The sequence below is a fragment of the Urocitellus parryii genome, chromosome 13, assembly GCF_045843805.1.
Source record: "Urocitellus parryii isolate mUroPar1 chromosome 13, mUroPar1.hap1, whole genome shotgun sequence".
Taxonomy (NCBI): Eukaryota; Metazoa; Chordata; class Mammalia; order Rodentia; family Sciuridae; genus Urocitellus; species Urocitellus parryii.
The window spans coordinates 36,002,889-36,024,435 of NC_135543.1; positions in this window are offsets into that span (position 1 = coordinate 36,002,889).

Genomic DNA, 21,547 nt, shown 5'->3' on the forward strand with positions numbered 1-21,547 from the left:
CCTATTCTCCTGGCAACCATTTGTTTGTTCGCCATCTCTGTATTTCTTTCAATTTTAGAATATTACACAAATGGAATAATATACTATGTCTTTTTTTTAAGTAGGCTTTTTTCACTCAGAATTATGCCCCTGAGTTCCATGCCATAGGCATCATTTATCAGTAGTTTGCTCCTTTTTATTGCCAAATAGCATTCCACTGTGGAGATGTACCACAGTTGCTTATCCATTTGCTTATTTAGGACATTTCTGTATTTTGGTAATTACAAATAAAGCTGCTATGAACATTCATGTAAAAGTTTTTGTGTGGACATAAGTTTTCATTTCTCTAGGACAAATACCCAGGAGTACAGGTGCTAGGTCATATTCATGTGTGTTAATTTTATAAATAGTTGCCAAACTATTTTCCAGAGCGGTTGTCCCATTTTACACTCCCCCCAGCAATGTATGAAATACTCAGTTTTCCCACATTCTTACCAGCATTTACAGTTATTATATTTTGTTAGTTGTTCTATGAGCTTTATAATAATAGCTCATTGTTGTTAATTTTCACTTATCTAATGGCTAATTTGCATTAACCTAATGCTAAACAACTTTTGTTATGTTTATTTGTCATTTGTCTGTCCTCTTTAGTGAAATGTCTGTTAATGTCTTTTGTGAGTGTTCTAATTGGCTTGCTTTATTTCTTTCTGAGTTTGTGAGTTCTTTGTATATTCTAGATATAATAGAATATTATCAGATATATAATTTGCAAATATTTTCTCCCAGTCTGTATCTTGTCTTTTTCATCCTCTTATAATCTTTCGCAGTAAAAATAAGTTTTTTTAAAAAATATTCTTTAGTCGTTGATGGACCTTTATTTTATTTATTTATATGTGGTGCTGAGAATCAAACTCAGTACCTCCTCACACATGCCAGTCAAGTGTGCTTACCGCTGAGCCACAGCTCCAGCCTGAAAACAAGTTTTAATATATCAATTTTATTTTTTTCATGAACCGTGCTTTTGGTGCCAATTTTAATGGCTAATGATGTTGATTCAGCTCTAAATTCCAAATATTTTTTCCCCTGTATTTTCTTCTAGAAGTTCTATAGTTTTACGTTCTACATTTAAGTCTCTAGTTCATTCTGAATAACTCTTTATATAAAGCAAGAGGCTTACATTGGGATTTTTTTTTGTGTGTGTGGTTTTGCTTTGTTTTTGCCAGTTGCTCCTGCACCATTTGTTGATTAGACTCTCCATTCTCCACTGAATTGCTTTTGTGCTTTTGTACTTTTGTGAAAAGATGGTTGGGCCTATTTGTGAGGCTCTTTTTTGGGGGTTCTTTGTTTTGTTTCTGTGTGTCTATTTCTCCACCAATATATGCTGAAGTCTTTGCATCACAAACATGGTCTTGATTACTGTAACTAAAGAGTAAGTATAAAAAATGGGCAAAGCAATTAGTTCCCCTTTCTTCTTCTTTTTCAAAGCCTTATGGCTATTGTCGGACCTTTGCCTTTCCATAGAAAATAAACTTATCTTCGACTTTTTTTAAAAGAAAGACTTTTAACCAGTCTCTTATTTTTGTCCCCATATTTTACACTTTCTAAGACTCTACTTCATCCTACAGATCTGAGCCTCTAAGATTGTTTCTCTTTAGCATTCTTTTGTAGTGCCAATCTGTTGTTAATACATTCTATTTTTATTTGTCTAAACATGCCTACACTTTGTCTTCATTTTTGGAGCGTATTTTTTACTGGGTGTAGAATTCTAAGTTGACCAATATTTTCTTTTAGTGCTTTGGAAAACACCATTCTACTTCTGACTTCCATAGTTTTTTGATAGTCAGGCATGGTGGCACACACCAATAATCCCAGCTGCTCAAGAGGCTGAGGCAGGAGAATGGCAAGTTCTAGTCCAGCCTGGTCAACTTAGCAAAACCTTATCTCAAAGTGAAAAACAAAAAGGGCCGAGGATACAACTTAGTGGTAGTGCACACCTGCGTTCAACTTAGTGGTAGTGCACACAGTGCTAAACAAACAGAGCAATAAATTTGTATCCTAGTGTAATATGTTCCCTTTCCCTTAAAAACTGCTTTAAGGATTTTTCTCTTTATTCTTTGGTTTTTGGAAGTTTGGCTATAATGAATGTACGTATTTGGTCAGCTTTTTTGCTGCTGTGACCAAAAGACCTGATAATTTTTTTTTTTTTACTTTTACTTTTAACAGTAAAAGTTTACTTTGGGGCTCACAGTTTCAGAAGTCTCAGTCCATGAAGGTCAACTCCATTTCTGGAGGCTAGAGGCGAGGCAGAACATCATGGTGGAATAACATTGCAGAGGAAAGCAGGTCAGGACATAGCCACCAAGAAGCAGAGAGATGGAGAGACACAGAGAGCTCCACTTTTCAGCGACAAAATATAAACCCCAAAAGCATGCTTTTAAGGACCCATCTCCTCCAGCCACATCCTGCCCACAGTTACCAAGTTAATCCTTATCCAGAGATTAATGCACTGATTAGGTTAAGACTCACATAACCCAATTATTTTACCTCTTAACTTTTTTTCCATTGTATCATATGTAGACTTTGGGGGGCCACCTAATATCTAAACCATAAGAGTAGGTATTATATTCATCCTTCTTGGGATACACTTAGGTTCTTAGATCTGTAGATACATTTCATCAATTTTGGAACAATTTCATTCCCTATTTCTAAAAACATTTCTTACCTATTCTGTATTCTCCTTTTGGGACTCTCTCTGTCTATATTAGACTGTCTGATAATGTTCCACAAGTTTCAGATAGTCTTACTCTTTAATTATCATCATAATCATTATTATTATTATTTACCTTATGGGGTTTACTTTGTATGTTAGGCAGCTCTTCATAGCTGTGACCAAAATACCTGATAAGAACAACTTAGAGGAGAAAAATTTACTGATCTTTTCTTCTTCTGTGTTCAGTTCTTAGTTAATACCTAAGTGGAATATTAGATATAAATTCTTTATTTAAGATATTATGTTTTCAATTCCATGAAGGATGGATTCTTTAAGACTTTCTCTTTCTCTTCTGGAATTCCCCATCTATTCATTCATTTTATGTATTTTCCTCTAAATCTTTGAATATATTTGTAATAGTTATTTTACAAAATTACTCTTCAGTGATTTTGATATCTGAGTCTTTTGTGGGTGGGTTTAATTTGCTGTTTTTCTTATTGATTAGGGACCATATTTTCTAGTAATTTTTTCTGATTTTTAGACATTATAAATAATATAATGTGTAACTCTGGACTATGTTGGCTTTAAGATTATTAAACTTTGGGCTGGCAGGCAGTTAAATTATTGGTCTTGTAACTGCTTGGTTTTAGGCCAGGTTTTTTTAACATCTGACAATTTTGGAAAACTGAATTATAATAAATCTTGGTGGAAAGTTATGGAGTATGTCCTTAGAATCAACCTAGAATCCTTTTCTAGAACCTGTAGTACCTAATAGTGCATTATGTGAGAAATTGAAAAATAGTGGAGACACAAGTTTCCATGAATTTAATGGATGAGGATCTATTCAAATTCTAGCCCAATTCCTATAATTTTAATTGTCATAATTTTTCTGGATAGAAGTCTAAAAACTTTACCTGTTTGACATATCTCATTAATCACTCCAAGTTATGTTACTATTGTTAAATTTTTGCATCACAATCTCTGTATCACAAATAATTAGATAACCTTACAAAGAGATTATCTGCAAGGATTTTTTTCTTTTTAGCAGTACTGTTTATAATACAAAGAGATAGCCAGAGAGAAAAATACCCAAATGTCTTTTGTAGATGATTGATTAAATAAATGTACCACAGATTCTATACAATAGAATGCTATGCAAATAATTTATTGAACAGCATAGGAAAATGTGTTCATTATATATTAACTGAGAAAAATTTACCAAACAGTATGATCCATTTTCCACAAACAGAAGTGTTTGTGCATATATATATTTTTTTTTAAAAAATGTTATTAGAAGTAGGAAATGGATAATTTTTATTTTATTTTTTGTTTGCATTGGGGTTCTCAACACCACCCTCAGTTGTGGTGGTAAGAATCAAACCCAGTGCCTCACATGTGCAAGGCAAGTGCTCTGCCACTGAGCCACAACCCCAGCCCCATTTTCTTACAATTTATTATAGCAAAAGGCTACAGGTTAAAATCAGCAGAGGGAAAAGTCCCCTAGGATGGAGTACAGGAAAGCCTCTGGTTGTCCTTACATAGTGGAGTCACATGGACAGCAGCATGTGATAGCACATGGGAACTGTTGCCAAACAGGGAGGTCACTGGGGCCTTGGTATTCAGGGCTCAGTCACCTACACATTCAGTGTCCGCAGGACTAACCACAGCTACTCAGACTCCAGGTGAAACTGACATAGTGTGGCCCAAAGTCTGAGGCATACAAAGCCACTTTCATTAGGCACTATCTCCTGAAAGCTTAGAGGCCATCTTCTGGGAGCTGGGCCCAGGGCCAGTCCTGGAGATGGAGCAATGGCAGGGTTTGAACAGCCCAGGACTGTACAATGCTTTTCTTGTTTCTAGTGTTTTGCAAATACCAGATATTACTTTTATCACCACAAACAGCAAACTACTTCTGTTCTGCAAAAGATGAAATGTATCAGTCATGTTTTTGAAAATGTCCTTTTAATATTGTTAGGTGTGACCAAATTAAATCTCTGCATGACAAGTTTCTGTGCTGCCAGAAGTGACATCTCAATAACTAACTATAGGTGAAATGGATCATTATGAAGCAACTTTCTTGCCAGGAATCCCCAGTACTTTACAAATAGGCTCATGAATTCACACCAAAGAAGGCGAGGAGCCAACTCCCTTACTTCATTCCTAAGAAGGGAATCTCACTTCATGGTGCCAAATGATCTGAAAGTCAGAAAGAGAGAGATAAGAAACTGACTGCCTGAAGTATTTGTCGCCCCAGGCACTTGTGATTCAAATAACCTAAAACCATTTAGCTCTGGTGACTGCGTTATGAATTAAGCATGGAACATTCCAGAAGTCTGACCTGTTTAGAGACTGTCATGCCCTGCTGTTCATTGTAGGCAGTTCCCACCAAGGACTCAAGACATCAGCATATGCACATATACTCTCTTACCCACATTCATCATTGCCATGTTGTCTCTCCTTGGCCGGCAAAGAATAAAAGTAGGAAATGTTTCCTCTGTGCCAAGTCCATTGCTCAATGCTTAAATAATACTCCATCACCACAACAATTTGGAAAGCTGTGTCATAGCGTCCCCATTTTACAGATAAGGAAAGTGAGGCCGGTACATGCCTCAGTACAATGACTGTGAGGCCTCTTCATTACACTTGATGAAGTAAAGATAGTAAAACTGAACTTTCAAAATTCTCACAGTCCAGCATTTGAAAAGTGTATGTGATATACATTTCAACCTTATTATGCAAAAGAAATAAATGTGTTAACATTTTAGGATAAAATCTTTTCCCCTCAACTAGAGAAAATGGTCAACATCGCCTAAATAAAATTTGTGAGAAAAAGAGAGAAAATTGCTAGGAAATATTCAGCCCAGGGTTGACATGCTTCTATAACATTTTGAACTTAACCATGATTGTGAGTTAAGTTTCAGGGAGTGATAAATTCCGAACAAGTAGATTGAAACTAAATAAACAGTTGCTACATCCTACTCACAGCAGTTAATTATAGCAAGAACCCAGCTTCCTAGGAAGTATTGTGATAATAAATTATAATTAGTGGTTTGAAGCAGAGATGCTTTTTTTTCCCTTTTAAAAAATGGGTAGCAAAGAGCTTTGCTGGAACTGTACCATTTGAGTTAGAAAAGAGCTGCTGTATTAAATTCGTTATTCTTTTGGCAGCTGAGGAAAACTATCTGTCAGTCAAGATTGTGAGTCAAGAGCCCCCAAAATTATTCAAACAAGAGAGAATGAACCTTGTTAAATGTTCAGGTGTGGAGAGGCCCTTGGAGCCTTGGAAAATAGTCTGCTTTGCTTAATGCCGAATGCTAATTGATGGATCCTTGCTGATTGCTGTTGGTTTTAAAGCTGTATTCAGAACAGGCTTTCTCTGCCTTGGAAGATGTGGCAATTAAAAAGTGCTTTAATATAAGTGAGAATGGGCTCAGGAGCAGCGTGATGGCTCCGCGAGCACATCCAATATAACGACAGATGTGGGGCTGCAGAAAGGGCTCAAGGTAGGTAAACAGCTCAATGCACCGATTTTTAAACAAAGGCTCAGAGCTCAACCTGTGAGTGCGTGACAGCAGAGAGCTTCCTCCACTCCATTACTCCCGACCCTGCCTGGAACATCTCTTTCTCCCTTCCTGTTCCTTTTCTTTCCCGTTCCTCTTGGCACTTCCCTTCACTGCTGTCAGAACCCTGGATGTAGTTATGACAACTGAAACTTTCTGCGGCTGCCATCCTTGCAAAGAGCTTCATCAAATCCAGTTATTTCAAAAAACTACTAGAAACAGAAGCAACCCAGAAGTGGGCAGGGCTGGATATTTTCTGTTTGATCCACCCTTCTTGTCTGCTCTGTGTCTCCCAGGGCTGACTTCTGTGGATATGGCATCTGGGGTTTCTTGGCCTCTGGCATGGGGGGCACTAGTTGCAGGTCAGAGTATGGTCAGCGAAGAAAGAGGAGATATTTATTCTCCACTCCAGTATCCAGCAGCCTAGCCCATAGCCTTGGGTGCTCCCAAGGCCACAGATCTGCTCCCTTGCCCCTATGGACTTAGGGGTTACATGATAGCCTTCCAAAGATCCAGGTGCTTCTCCAGGCTTCCTGTTCCCTTGATCCTTCACCTGTCCCTCTGTAAAGAGTCCCTGCTTCAAACTGTCTTTACCTGCCTTTTGGAGCCATGGTTGAGTAGCTACAGGACTCTTGACTGATCCCTGCAACCAGTCAGATCCTTTCTGCAGAAGTGGCTAAGGTGGTATTAGATCCATAAACCTGTAGGAGAGCCCTAAATCCATCTGTAAGAACAGACAGAGAGATTTGAAAAGTTACACAGAAGCACAGGAAAGAAGGTCACGTGAAGAAGGAGGCAGAGCTTGGAGTGATGTGACCACAAACTAGAAGTGGCTACATTTTATGTGGGTTTTCAAATTTATTTGCATGGAAGTTTCTTATGATTTTTAAAAATTGCCTCTATCAGTGATTATTTTCCCCTTTCTATTTCTTATTTTTGTATATTTGTGGTTTTTGCCTTTTTTCTTGATTAACTAGTGTTAATCTATTTTGGCAATTTTTCAAAGAACCAGATTTTTAATAATTAATTATATTATTGTATATATTTTTTTACTTCTGCATTTGTCTTTATTGCTTCTTTCCTTATGCTTTTCTTTTGGTTTCTTTTACTGTGCTTTTCCTAGATTTTTTTTGAAATTGGATCTTAGTTCATTTATTTTTATACTTTTGATTTTAGGGACATTAATATTTAAAGCAATGAATTTTCTTCTGGTCACTTTTAAAAAAGTATCCTATGCCTTCTGAAATGTAGAGCTGTCGTTGTCATTACTTATTAGAAATTCTGTAAATGTTTTAATAGCATGTTTTTAAATTTCTATTTGGTATAAAAATCAAATCAGAAATAATTTTTGTTTTTTTTTTTTTTTGGATTTGACATTAATTTCTAGTTTCCTGACATTTATGATCAGTGTTTCTGTCCAAGTGTTGTTGTTGTTGTTTTTTGGAGGGAGGGGGTAACCAGGGATTGAACCCAGGGGTGCTTAACCACTAAGCCACATCCCCAGCCCTTTTTATTTTGAGATGGGGTCTCCCTAAGTTACTCAGGGCCTTGTTAAATTGTTGAAGCTGGCCTCAAATTTATGGTCCTCCTGCCTCAGCCTTCCAAGTCCCTAGGATTTCAGGCCTGCATCACCATGCCCCACAATCCTGGCTTTCTTATTGTTTTAATTTGCCTTATATTCCTTAGTTCATTGTGTCAGCTTCTTCTAGTTTTTTTAAAAAATATTTTTTTAGTTGAATATAATACCTTTATCTTATTTATTTATTTTTATGTGGTGCTGAGGATCGAACCCAGTGCCTCATGCGTGTGAGGTGAACACTCTAATGCTGAGCCACAACCCCAGCCCTCAGCTTCTTGGCTAGAGAGAGCAAGAGCAACAAAGCAAGACAGCAGAGATAGGGAGAGAGAGGGAGGGAGGGAGAGGAGTCTGCGAGAAGATACCCCATTCCAGGCCACGCCCCCAGCAACCTACTTCCTCCAACAAGGGTCCACCTTTCAGAAGTCCTTTCAGCTATCAATGGGTTAAGACATTTGATGGATTAATCCACTGATGAGGCAGTGCCCTTGTGACCCAATCATTGCCTAAAAGCCCCATCTCTGAACCTTGCTACCTTGGGTACCTGGCCTTCACCCCACCAGCCTTTGGGAGACAGTCTAAATCCAGACCATGACAGTCAAAATCCAGACCATGACAGTCATTTTGCCCTTTTGAAAGCCTTTCTGAATCACTTTAAGTGTGTCTTTTGCATAAAACACAGCTGGGTCTTGCTCTGTAAGCCAAATGGAAAATCATTTCCTAATTGTTGAAATTAAGTCTATTTATGTATATTACTATGACGGCTGCATTTTATTTCAACCCTGTTATATTATTTGTTATAATTATGATGTGTATTGGATCATATTTTATTGTGTTTGTCAATATTTGTCTTTTCACATTCAAATTTTCTTTTGGTTTGAGGAAAGTTTGAATTTTTATCCTATTGGTTTTATTTATATTTATGTCTTTAAAAATGTTTGTGGTTTCCTACATTAATGTTTAATTTTTGCCACCTGGTTCATGTTTAATATTACCCTTCCACTCCCACTTGCTGCCTGGATAACATTAACGAATGCCTCATAGGTTGATAGGACTAGACAAATTTATGCTTATAAATTATTTAAGACAAGTTGTGAAATAGAGTAAGTTGTTCTAGAAATGTTAGTTGCTACAGTTATTATTAATAGTGTTCTTATTGAATCTGAAATCCCAGATAATTGTGACCTCAGAGGTATCAAGAATGTATAAGAAAAGCTTGTTAAATTTCCTGTCAGGAAAGAAGAATTAAAAGGTACCAGGCAACAGAAAAGTATGTTTTATATATTTAAGAAAGACCACTAAAGGAACAAAATGGGAAAGGAAAATTCAATCTTACAAAAGACCAGGAAAAAAAATGAAAGCTAAAAAAAAAACAGTAAATTTGAAGGATATGGTAAAACCTATATGTAACAAAATAAGTATAAAGTATATTCTAATATAATTTAGACTGGCTAAAAATAAATAAAACATCTTTGTGCTATATATGAATCTCTCTAAAACAAAGTGACAGAAAAATATTCTAGGGAGATATTAATAAAAACAAAAATCTAGAGAGCAATATTATCAGATGAAATAGAATTTAAGTCCAAAACTATAATCTAGGATAAGAGGTTATTTCATATTAATGAAAGTTATATTCCAAGAAGAAGATGTAATAGTCATATACCACTATAAATCTAAAAGCATAGTTCAGTATATAAAATTTTTTTAAAAGATACATCAGGACAATGCAAATCAAAACCTCAATGACATGCCACTTCACATGTAGTGAATGGGTATAATCAAAGACAATCACAAGTGCTGGTGAAGACGGAGAAATTGGAACCAGTACTGATAGACAGAAATGTAAAATGTTTCGGTCACCTTGGAAAACAGTATGGCAATCCCTTAAAGAGTTAACATAAAGATGCCACGTGACCTGGCTGTTCTACTCCTATATATATATCCAAAACAAGGGAAAACATATGTCTATACAAAAATTTGCACATGAATGTTCAGAGCAGCATGTACATAAAAGCTAAAAAAAAATGGAAATAACCCAAAGGTCCATCAACTGATGAAATGATATATTTAATTTTTTTTTAGTTGTTGATATTTATTTATTTATTTATATGCGGTGCTGAGAATCGAACCCAGTGCCTCACAGTTTGAGGTCAGTCTTAGCAAATGAGCAAAGTCCTGAGCAACTTAACCAGCCCTTGTCTCCAAATAAAAAGTAAAAAGGGCTGAGAATGTGACTCAGTGGTAAAGTACCCCTAGGATAAATCCCCAATACCAGGAAAAAAGAAAGAAAGAAAGAAAGAACCATAATAGGAAAATCCATAGAGACAGAAAATAGATTAGTGGTTGTCTAGGGCTAAAGAGGTTGGGGGGAAATGGAGAGTGACTGCTAATGGGTATGGAATTTGGGACGATGAAAATGTTCAAAATTGATTGTGGTCATGGCTGCACAACTCTGTGAATATATTAATAATTACTAAAAGGTATACTTCGAGTGAACTGTATGATATGTCAATTATATATTAGAAAAGCTCATGTAAGTGCAAACACGAAGGCAGATAGAAACACAAAACACTGGAAAATAAACATGCAGATTTTTAAAAAAGCAATTATAGTGCAATTGTTTGATCGTGTAGGCATAGCAAATTATTCTATGGAGCCTTAAATGTGTCCACTGTATTCACTAATGTGGGATGGGACCTGGGCTCCATAGTTTTAGTTCAGCTCCCACTGCTCTGGCATGGCAGCTGTGTTTCCAGGCCCTGATTCTGATACCAACTTACTGGGCCCTGGAGGCTCACGCCACGTCCTCCAGGTCTCAGTTTCTTCACCTGTAAAATAAGAAGGAAGCAGACTGTGTGATCACAAAGAACTTTTTGCACTTATATCCCATGAGGACCTGAAAGTTTCCCTTGAACAGGTGTCGCCAAGGGTCTCCTTAATCTTGGCCTAGGTCCTGGCATCTCCTCCTGTCAGGAGTGTAAGCCCCCAGTGATCAGCCACAGCACCTGAATGGTAACCATGCATAAAGAGAGGATGGAGTTTGTATTCGTTTTATTCTGTACAGACCATTGGTAATCTGGTTCTCCTTTCATTTGAGTTTGTAAGGATTATATGTCGCCTTCTGTATAAGGTATTTTCTTTGCAGGTGTATATGATTTTTTTTTTTTTATTCATAGGATTTTCTTGCCGGGCATGGTGACTCACACTGGTAATCCCAGTGGCTTGGGAGGCTGAGACAGGAGGATAGTGAATTAAAAGCCAGCTTCAGCAAAAGTGAGGTGCTAAGCAACTCAGAGAGACCCTGTCTCTAAATAAAATACAAAATAGGGCTGGGGATGTGGCTCAGTGGTTGAGTGACCCTGAGTTCAATCTCTGATACTCCCCCCCAAAAAAGATTTTCTTTATTTGCATTTTTTTTCTAGCAGCCCTCTGAGTTCTTTCAAAAAAATCTAAACAACTTTGGCCAGAAGTAGATAAAGCAATGAGGGAACTTGCTACTTTGGATTTAGTTCTGACCAACCAGGTAGAAGTGATGGAAATGATGGGGGTAAAGTCGACTGGCAGGTTGACATCATGATATGATAAATGAATATGCAAGTTAGGGTGAGACCTAGATTCGAATCTTGGCTCATTAATTAGTAGATGCATGGCTGTGGTCCTGTTAAATCACCTCTCTGAGCCTTAGTTTTCTTACCAATAAAATGAATACCTTATCTTATAGAGTTGTAATATTTGAGATAGTATCTCACCCACGTCCACCACAGGCAACAGAATTGGGGTTCCTCTGTGTGAAGTGGCTATCTGTAGAATAAAAGCTAAAAAAGAGAAAATGGCAAAAAACCCATGGTACACAGGAAGTAATCAAAAAGTGGGGTTGGATGGCTCTCTGATCTTAGGGATTGAGCTTCTACACTAGAAAGAGAGAGATGGAGCTTGTGCTTGCTATATTTATATGGGGCGGGGGTATCAAAGGTTTTCCATGGAATGTTCTTTATCAATAGGTAGAGCGTGGGTGTCCAGTTCCCAATGGGTTATGCCCAATTCCAGAGCTACAAGAGCTGTCTCATGAATAGAGGGAAGACAGAGATCTCACACCTGGGGCACTCTGATACACATGGGAAAGCCAGGATCATTCCCAAGGAAAAAATTTAAGTCTCCATGGCTCAATATCAAGTAAAAGACCACTCAAATAACTCATGGGTGGCTTCCCACAATAATAATAGTAGTTATCATTTCCAAATGATAAATACTCCCAATCCCTCAAACTTTCCTCATAGACAAAGTTCCCAGATTCTGCACCTTCTTGGATGTCAGCTTGGTGATGGCCACTGTAATTTGCAGCTGGTAGCAATGGTCTAAATGTGATCTGATTAACCCAGAAAACATCAAGGTCATTTCCTCTCTAGATACTTCTAGTGGAGCCTGGAGAGTCATTACTTTTTTTTAGCAGCCTAGTTACATCCTGATTCTTGTTGGATTTGCATTCAACTAAAACCTCCAGAATTTCTCAAATGCTTCTGCAGAATGGGGACAACTTTGCACACTGCTGTCCCCGGAACTCTTTTGAAGACTTGTTTTCAGAGATGGGCTTTGGTTGTTTCATCTTGTAAAACTGTGCATATGTGTGTGTGTTTATATTTATTTATATAAATAAATATATATATTTATAAATATAATGACTGTAAATATATTTCTAAACTCATTTATTTATATCTATGTGTTAGATTTTTATCACTGTGACAAAATATCTGAGATAATCAACTTATAAGGAGGGAAAGGTTTATTTTGGCTCAGTTTCAGAGGTTTTAGCCCATGGTCACTTGGCCCCATTGCCTTTGGACTGGTGGTGAGGCAGCACATCATGGTGGGAGCACATAAGAGAGCATCTGCTCACCTCATAGTGGTCAGGAGACAAACAGAGAGGGGGAGGAGGGGCTTCGGTCCCAGTATCCCCTTCAAGGGCATGCCCTCATTGACCAAAGTACTTCCACGAGGTCCTACCTCCTAAAGATTTCACCACCTCCCAAAAGTACCATGGGCTAGGCACCAAGTCTTCAATACACAGGCATTCAGGAGATATCCAAGATCCAGATTATAGCAGTTCATTTATATTGACAGTCCCCAAAATACTAAACACAGACACTGACTTTTTATCCTACATTCAAATGAAGAAACAGATTCAATAGCATATACAAATTTTCACTGCCAGCACGTAGAGACACTAAAGGTTGACAAGCAATGAACTGCAGGTGTTCATTAAGACACCCTTTCCCTGGGAATGTTTGGGCTAGACCACTTCTTTTTTTTTTTTTTTTTTTCTCAATTGTAAGATTTTGCATAAACCTATGGAGCCTTTCATTGACCTGTAGGGGAGAAGTTAAAATTCTGATTCACCTCCCTAGGGATTCTGCGGTACTTCAGCTTACCTACAGAACCCCATATTCATCCCTATTGGAATTCATCATGATGAACTTGTTGAGGGATGAGCTCTGGACTTAAAAAGCTCCTAGAATTGGCTGGGTGTAATGGCACACACCTGTAATCCCCTCGACTCAGGAGACTGAAGCAGGAGGATCTCAAGTTCAAGGCCAACCTTGGCAATTTAGCAAGAGCCTGTCTCAAGGGTAAAAAATAAAAAGGACTGGGACCAACCCCCAGTATAGAAATCTAAAAAAACAAAAATCCAAAGGATCCTGGTATTGGCATCCCATATGTGGTCACTTCTGCTGCTCTCCACTCCATAGCAGCATCTAGTGCTCAGACCCTCAGGGCCCTCATTCAAGTCACAGTTACATAGCAGCCAACATTGTCCTGCAGCGTTCTCACACTGCCACCGTAATGCTTCTGGGAAATGGGGACAACTTTGCACCCTGCTATCTCCAGAACTCTTTAAAAGAGGGGTTTCCTGAAATAACCATTTGTGTGCAAACCGAGATGAACTGCCGACACAGTCCCTGGGTCAGCATGGGACTCGGAGCAAGTCCTTTAACCTCTCTGGCTGGTTGTGGCCCATAGGGTCAGCTATGAGGGAATGCTGTCAACTCCCAGACAGGGAGGGAGAAATTGGGGGAATGCCACTTTTTGTCCCCAGCCGACTCCATCCCATAGCAGTTCTGTGGGCCGCTTCCCCCTCTTTGCTGAGCTTCTTTTGGTAAGATCAAAACATCATTTTTGGTAAGACAAAAGTCCGAGTGTTCTATTCCCTGCCTTTTCCCTCTCACCCCGAAATCTAAACAGCAACTTGTCTTTTCTTGATCAACACACTATTCTGTTTGCAAGAAAAACTTTTTTTTTTTTTTCATAATGGCTCCCCCTGCCCTTGGTGGTAACCCAGTCTCTGGAAGGCAAACACAGATCAAGCTGGGGCAGTATTTTATCGGCAGAGAGACCCTGGTGCTACTTGGAGATGCCTTAGAGAAAATTCTTCATATGGCACTATTTTGCCTTCTCATTGGCAGCAGATGGAATGGATAGAACATTGTCTCCTTTTCTTTTTGGTGGTACTGGGATTGAACCAGAGGGTGGTAAGGGTGTGCAGGCTAGGCAGAAACTCTACCTCAGCTACATCCCCAGTATTTTCCCTGCCTTTGGAGACTGGGTCTTGCCAAGTTGCCCAGGCTGGCCTTGAACTTCTGCTTTACCTTAAGTGACATGTACATGGATTGATATTCTCCTTTCCAGAATATAAACTGTGTAACTGCAACAGGGAAAGCATATGCAACTTTATGAATTTCCAGTTAACTTCCCCTCTGTGTTTAGAAAAAATGTTTCTAGTCAAGATTATTGAAAAGTCTCACTCTTCCTCTATAAGGTAAGAACATTGTTACATGTTACCTTGTTATATTGTTACATTGTTACAGGTTACCTGAACATTGTTACATTGTTACCTTTAACCCTGAACTTTTGCCCTGAAGAAAGAGCGAGAGTAAGTCAGGATGAACCCTTGCCCCAAGGAAAGGTGGCAAAATTCTAGCCTTAGTCATAGCCCTCTCTGCTTTTTGTCCTCAAAGACAAGTAAACTGAGGCAACTCTGGGGTGTTTGGTCAGGTGTGGGATCCCATTTTCAGGTGGAGGAAGGAGCAGCCAGATCATGTGGATTTTAGAGGACTTGCCTTCAGGAGGATAGGAGAATGAAACCTCTTCCCACTGTTGGCTTCTTGGAATCCTGTGCTTTATATCTCATTGCAATAAAAAGAATGAGAGTGTGACCGGTCGCAGATGTGGGCAGCATTCCTAATTTTGGCAGGTCCTAAAATAAACAGTGAGAGTTTAAGCACTTTAGCCTGGGTCATCTGACACCTAGGTCTCCTGACTCAGCCCCAACTTTTTTCCACTTTGCCTCAAGGGCCAGGTTTCCTTCAGTTGAAGGGCAGACAGATGCCCTCCAAAGCCGGGTTTTTAGCAAGAGCTTCCGCTGACCTCGATGTTCTTCCCTAGCTTGGGAGCCCAGCTCCAAAGGCCCTGGAGAAGGAAGAAGAGAGGCAGATGAGAAAAACATTTCTGCCAAACGAGCCAACTTTGACCATCCTGTAAGAAATAGGGTTTTTCTGAAGAAGAGTAAGAAAGGACTGGAGTTCCTTTTGGGTGGTCTGTACCTCAGGGTCAGCTGCTGCTGAAAGCCCATCGTCCATTCACTATTGTTGAGTCTTAGAAAAATGACACTGAAGTGTGGCATTTTGGCACAGGGGAGAACTTTGAGGAGATTGTCATTGTCAAGTCTTGGAAGCAGCCACAGAACCCAAATCTCCCTAACCTCCCTCCCCTTCCCCTCCTCCCCTTCCCCTCCTTCACCCCTGAAAGTGAATCATAGAAACCAGAACTTCTCTTCCCCAAGGAAGGTCAAACTGGAACTTCTTTTCCCCAAAGCCAGACATAAATCCTAAAACGATTACTCTAACATCTTCCTTTTCTTTCTTTCTGGTCATAAAGAAACTCTCTGACCTGTTTTTCTGAATAAAGGTTTCTAAGATGCTCATCTCAAAGAGGTCTTGCCCCGTACCCAGGAAAAAGAAAAACTGTCACTGAGACACAAGAAGAATCTGAGCAGGTAAGCCTCGCTGACCCCCCTTAGTCTGATACCATGAGTTCACAGGTTTTTGTTTTCCCTTCACATTTCTCTACGGTTGTCCACATTGCTCCAACCTAAGCACTAAAATGGGTAGTTCCCCCAGGATTTTAGGGTCTTCATTCATTAGTCTTCTATGTCCTATGAAACCTTGATTCAATAAATTTGTTATGCCTTTCTCTGGTTAGCCTGCCTCTGTTAGAGGAGTGTCAGCCACGACCCTTCCTGATGGGTGAGGAAAGGGATCCCCCCTCTTCCCCTTTCTGCCCTGTACTGTTGTGCTGCTCTGAGCTTCTTGAGCCCAAGTCCAAAACAGCTTCCATTCCAGTTCAGTGAACTGTGGTGACAGTGAGTTATTCTGGTTTTCTAGCTTTCTTTGGATCATTTCTTCGGTTGATTGATCTGTCTTTCACCACTGGATTTTACTTTGGCTCTGCCTCTCCCATCTCCTAAGGCCCAGGGGCCTCTTGGCCAGGTCATTGGACCATCCTTTTGTCCCTGATCCACCACACAAGCATCTTGCCCTTCCCTGGCTCTGATTACAGCTGGTGTATCTACTCCGCCTGTCCACAAATGAAGCATCCAGAGGCCTGTCGATCAGGAAGCCCTGAAGAGGTGTTGTGGTTGCCAAATGTCCCCAGCACCTTGGACCACAGCACAACAACCTCTCCTGTCTAGTTACCACTCTCTGTCGACCCAAGGAGCCCCTTTCCTGGTGGCATGGGATGAGAAGACCAGCACACCCCTAAGTGCCATTTAGGTGTCATGACCAGTGTTTCTAAGCTGGTTGCCATTTGTGACCTAGGTTTGCAGGCCCTCTGACTGCACCCCATGACAAGTTGTTTCCTCTGTTTGATTTTAGTCTTTGTGATAAAAACAACCCCGGTGAGAAGCTGAATATACAAATGGACAAGGGCCAGAACCACAGATGACAATGAAATTCTGACCCACAATTTCCATAGCAACCAGCCCAGAAAGCCAAACCACACCCTCTGCAAGAGCCTGCCAGAAGGGGCCGCACTTGGCAGTGGCTGTCTCCTCTCAACTTAGAACCAACCAGAGAAAGACAAATTTACACCCCAGACCAGTCATTCAAAATGTTTTCCCCTTCTAGTCAGCTTTCCCCACACCAATCAGAAAATACCTGAAGCCCTCCCTGTCCACCCCGAGCATCTCCTCTCCCCACCGCCTGCCCATGAGTGGCTGCCAATACAAGTAATTGTGGATCTGGAAGGCTCCCTGGCCGGAGCTCCAAATGCATGGCCTCTGCCTGTTCGCACTGGAGTGTTCTGTTTATTTCCACGCTGGCTAAGTCATCCCAGCTCTCCAGCCTCCTGCCAGTTTCCTGCCCCCAGCTACTCAGAGGGAACATAACCTCAATAATGAAAAGGGAGCAATTTTACACTGATGGGCTCTATTTCCTTTAAAAGAATTCAATCAAGTGACAGTAGAGGAACAGGAAGGCAGCCTTTTTCTTAGTGTTTGGAGTTGTCTCTGCATTACCCACACAGATGTTAAAAGCAAGTGGCCAACCCTGGGGCCACCATTCCACTGTGAATGGAAAGTTCAATACGGTTTGCAGACAGCCAAGCTTCCAGGATTCTGAAATCCCCTGATGTAAGTGCTCCTTTTTCTACTAATGGCTGAAACTCCGCCCTACCCTCTATTTCTCACACCCCCTCCTCATTCCCTTTTTGGATACCTTTCTCTTGCATTGGATTTGCACCCACAGATAGCTCTTTGCTCCCTCTAGAACCTCTGATTAGCAGCAATTAAAAAAAGGTCTTCCAGCAACTTGACACTTTTTGAAATGCTAATTGATGCGAAGCAGAGCCATCAGGCTGTCGTTCACACCTACTCAGTCCCTGCCTCAGGCTTTTTTGCATATTTGAATCAATAAGTTCCTAAACCAAGGAAGTGTGAGCTATGCAAATAGGCTGCTCCCACCACCTTTCCTGAGATTGGTACCTGTGGGGGCCTTGGAAAAACCCCAACCCCATCCCCTCAGGTTGACAGTATTTTAACTCTTCTGCAGGTGGATGCTCAGATCATCCTGGGAGTGACAATTATTGGCACTTGTTTGAGTATTTGCATAAACTGGTTGAAAAACATTGCTCAAGTCCGTTGCCTAAGCAATAACATCGTTTGAAATGAAACCCGTATGTACTGCCAGCGAAAGACAGCAGTGATGAGATTGCTAAATTAGGTCCAGCACTGGTTAAAGTCCATAGGGCAAAGAATCCAAAAACACTTATAGAAATCATTTTTAACTTATGAATTGTCCATAAGTCAATATCTAGTATTAGTCTGATCAGTAGTCAACAGCGTGTCAACAGCACCAAATTGTATGTCAACACCAGGTTATGTTTCTCTTGAGCAGCAAACGACCCCTTCACTGGGTTAGCCAGTGCTCCTAGGTGGGTTTAAAGCAGTTATCTTTTGCTTTAATTTTGGATTCATTACAAATTTGGAGGTTGCACCCACAGCCTTGGCCAGCCCTGTGACTCTTACAGGGTGTAGTAATCATATGCTAGCACTCTGAAAGTGGAGACCAAAGTCCCTCTCCCCTGGTCCTTGTCCCCCCATTCCCCACTTAGGAAGTTTTTTCTGGCAAAGGTTCTCTCCTTGACCAAACTTTGGCCAGACCCTTCTGAGCTGCCTTTTGGACTTGGCCTCAATCTGGGGCTTCTGTGCTCATCCTGTCTCTGCCTGTCCTGCATAGCCTGCCTTAGCAAGAATCCCAAGACAGAGAGAATCCCCTCCCTACCTTTTGAAACCAAGGAAAATCTAAACAAACCCTCTAGTTTCACTTGCTTTTTTTTTTTTTTTTGTACTGGGAATTGAACCCAAGAGCTCTTAACCACTAAGCCACATCCTCAGCCTTTTTTATTTTTTATAAACAGATAGGGTCTCACTAGGTTGCTTACAGCCTTGCTAAGTTGCTGAGGCTGGCTTTGAACTCAAGATCCTTCTGCCTCAGCCTCCTGAGCTGCTGGGATTACAGATGTGCGCCACCAGACTTGGCTTTTATTACTTGCTTTTATCACCAACTTTAGAGTCCTGAGCTAAGCACTACCCTCCTGTTAGCTTTGCTGTGGATAACACCTCTGACATATGGCTGCCTGTGTTTTTCAGAAACTTAGAAATAGCTTTTGTCTGTCTAAAACCAGTTGAAGCCACTGACTCTTCACCTGGGATTGTGCCCATCTGCAGTGATCATAGGAATCCACAGAGACTGGTTCTTGCCACCCTGCAGGAATAATTTCAAAGGAGTTGTTCATATTTATATGCAAGATTTTACTTGAGAGCAAATATAACAAGGACCCACAGTGGTCCACCTGCATGATTCTTACAGAGTCTGAGATTTTAAGAGGCTCGGGATTCTTTGTTCTTGCCCCAATTTTTGCTCGGCATAGAGTGGTTTATTGCCCTGTGGGTTGCCCTCAGGAAACTTCTTTTGTGAGGGTTATGATGCAAGGTAGAGGGTCAGGGGGAGGGTCATGATGACCAGGAAGCAAGAGATAAGATCTTGAGAGTTTCCCCAGAGGGTCACAATCAACCATGACTGGGGGAGGTTTGACATATCAGTCCCCATTTCCCCTATACTTGCTTACATTGATAAGGTTTCCTATATCCCCAGTGCTGTGACTTATGGACTCTCTTTGATGTAATTGCCTGATGTCCCTCCTATAAGTTACTGCCCTTCATTGTCCTTTCCCTACCCATCTGCCATGATTAAACTATTGACCTAACACTCAGACCCACCAGGCTCTTGACATGTCACAGAAGAGAATTTAAGGACATATCAGGTTTCAGCAAAGAGGAGCAAAGAAAGGGACAGGTGAAGACCAGTGTTCCCAGAGTAGAATGTGGCTGTTTTGAATGAGAAAGTTCTCCTGGGACCTCAGGCTTTTCTTTTACAGGGAACTTGGTGAGGGGCGGGCATGGGAAGGTACCTAGGAACATGTCAACCTGGAAAAGTCAGTTCTTTGATCATGGATCACAGAGTGTTTATGGTGGTCTGGTCTTCTAGGATCTTCGGGTTGTTAGAAATATCAGGGTGCTGCAAGGAATCAACACATGCTCAGAACTAGTTGGCAAGGAGAACTTTGCTTCTGCATAAGGATGTGCTATCAAAGAAAATCCATCAAGCAAACACACCTGGGCAGATGGTTCTCCTGCTTTTATCCCTAATGCTGTGTTGCCCTTTACCTTGATAGGAGGAACTCAGGGTTACAATCTATGCAATTGGCTAATTTTAAAATTGGGGCAGGCAAAGGGAACACTATAGTTAAAATGGCTACACTTGGATATTTCATCCCAATAAAGGCTAAACACTGTATTTTGAAAATAGACCACCAAACTTTCTATTTCTCACAAGATTGACATTGTCTTTTCGATTCAATAACATTTGGAATGTGCCTACATCTTAAATTTCTGAAAATACATCCCCCTTTGCTTTATGTGATCTGAAAATACATTGTGTAGGCTAACAACAAACTTAAGCCTGAATAAAAATGAGGTCATTTTCATGGATGAGTGAATTTACAGTAACTCTAAGATTTATAGGTTTCTCAGAAATTTGAGAGTGACAGGCCTGGAGGAAAACATGGGTCTGGGAGTTAGTGTAATTGTGGGAGTTTCAGATTTTCAGCTACAGGCTCTTTTCTCTTACCTTTTGTTTCTTTTCCACCTATCTTTATTCATACCTGAATTTGAGTAACCTTTTGACATCAGAGGGATGAAAACCCCACCCTCAGATCACCATTTTCTGAACATGCATCCTATGAAAAGCCATGACATTGGATCACGTATCTACCACCTCTTGCCTCAGACCACCCTGCTTCCTTATCCCATAGATACCCCTCAACCTCAACCTCAGGGAAGCAGACTTGAGAGTTAGGGCTCCCACTTCCTCATGGTTGGCTGCCTTGTGAATAAATTCTTTCCTTCTGCAAAACTCGTGGTTTCAGTGATTGGCATACTATGTGACAGGCAAGTATTATTGGATTGTTAAGGAGCTAGGGACTTCCGAGAAACTGAGGCAGCATGAAAAACCCCAGTTCTTGCAATCAAGTCAGAAAGATTTCAGACATGTCACTCAGAGTAACAGGGATAAGTTTATTGAAAGGATAGGAGAGGGGAAGGGGTCACTCAGAGAGGAGAGAGGCAATGTCCCTCTCCCGCACCCCAGTTTTATTGAGGATCCCAGAGAAGTTTCCCCAGAGTCCCGCCCAGGTCCACCTCTTGCCTTTTGACTGACAGCAGAGTGACATCAGACTTTCAAGTACCCACTGTCATGGTAACTCTAGTTCACCTTGGCCCATGTTAACTCATTTTAAACGGATTCTTAACCAGACCTTCTTACAGATTTCATGGTTAGGAGGAACTATTCTTATTTCCCACAGTTTTGTGATCTGGTCCCAAAAGTCTCCTTCTTTGGGGGTAACTTGGGTTCCTCTCATCAGCATTATTTTGGGCCTGAATTTCTCTGGTAGTGAACAGGTAGTTTGCTGAGGAACAGGACATATGCTGTCCAACTGAGGCCAAGCAGAACTGAAGGTAAATCACTTCTTGGAAAAGAAAGCATTTGGGCCCGTAGAATTATTCTCTTAACCTCATGTTCCTACCATCCTAATCTCTCTGTTTCTTAC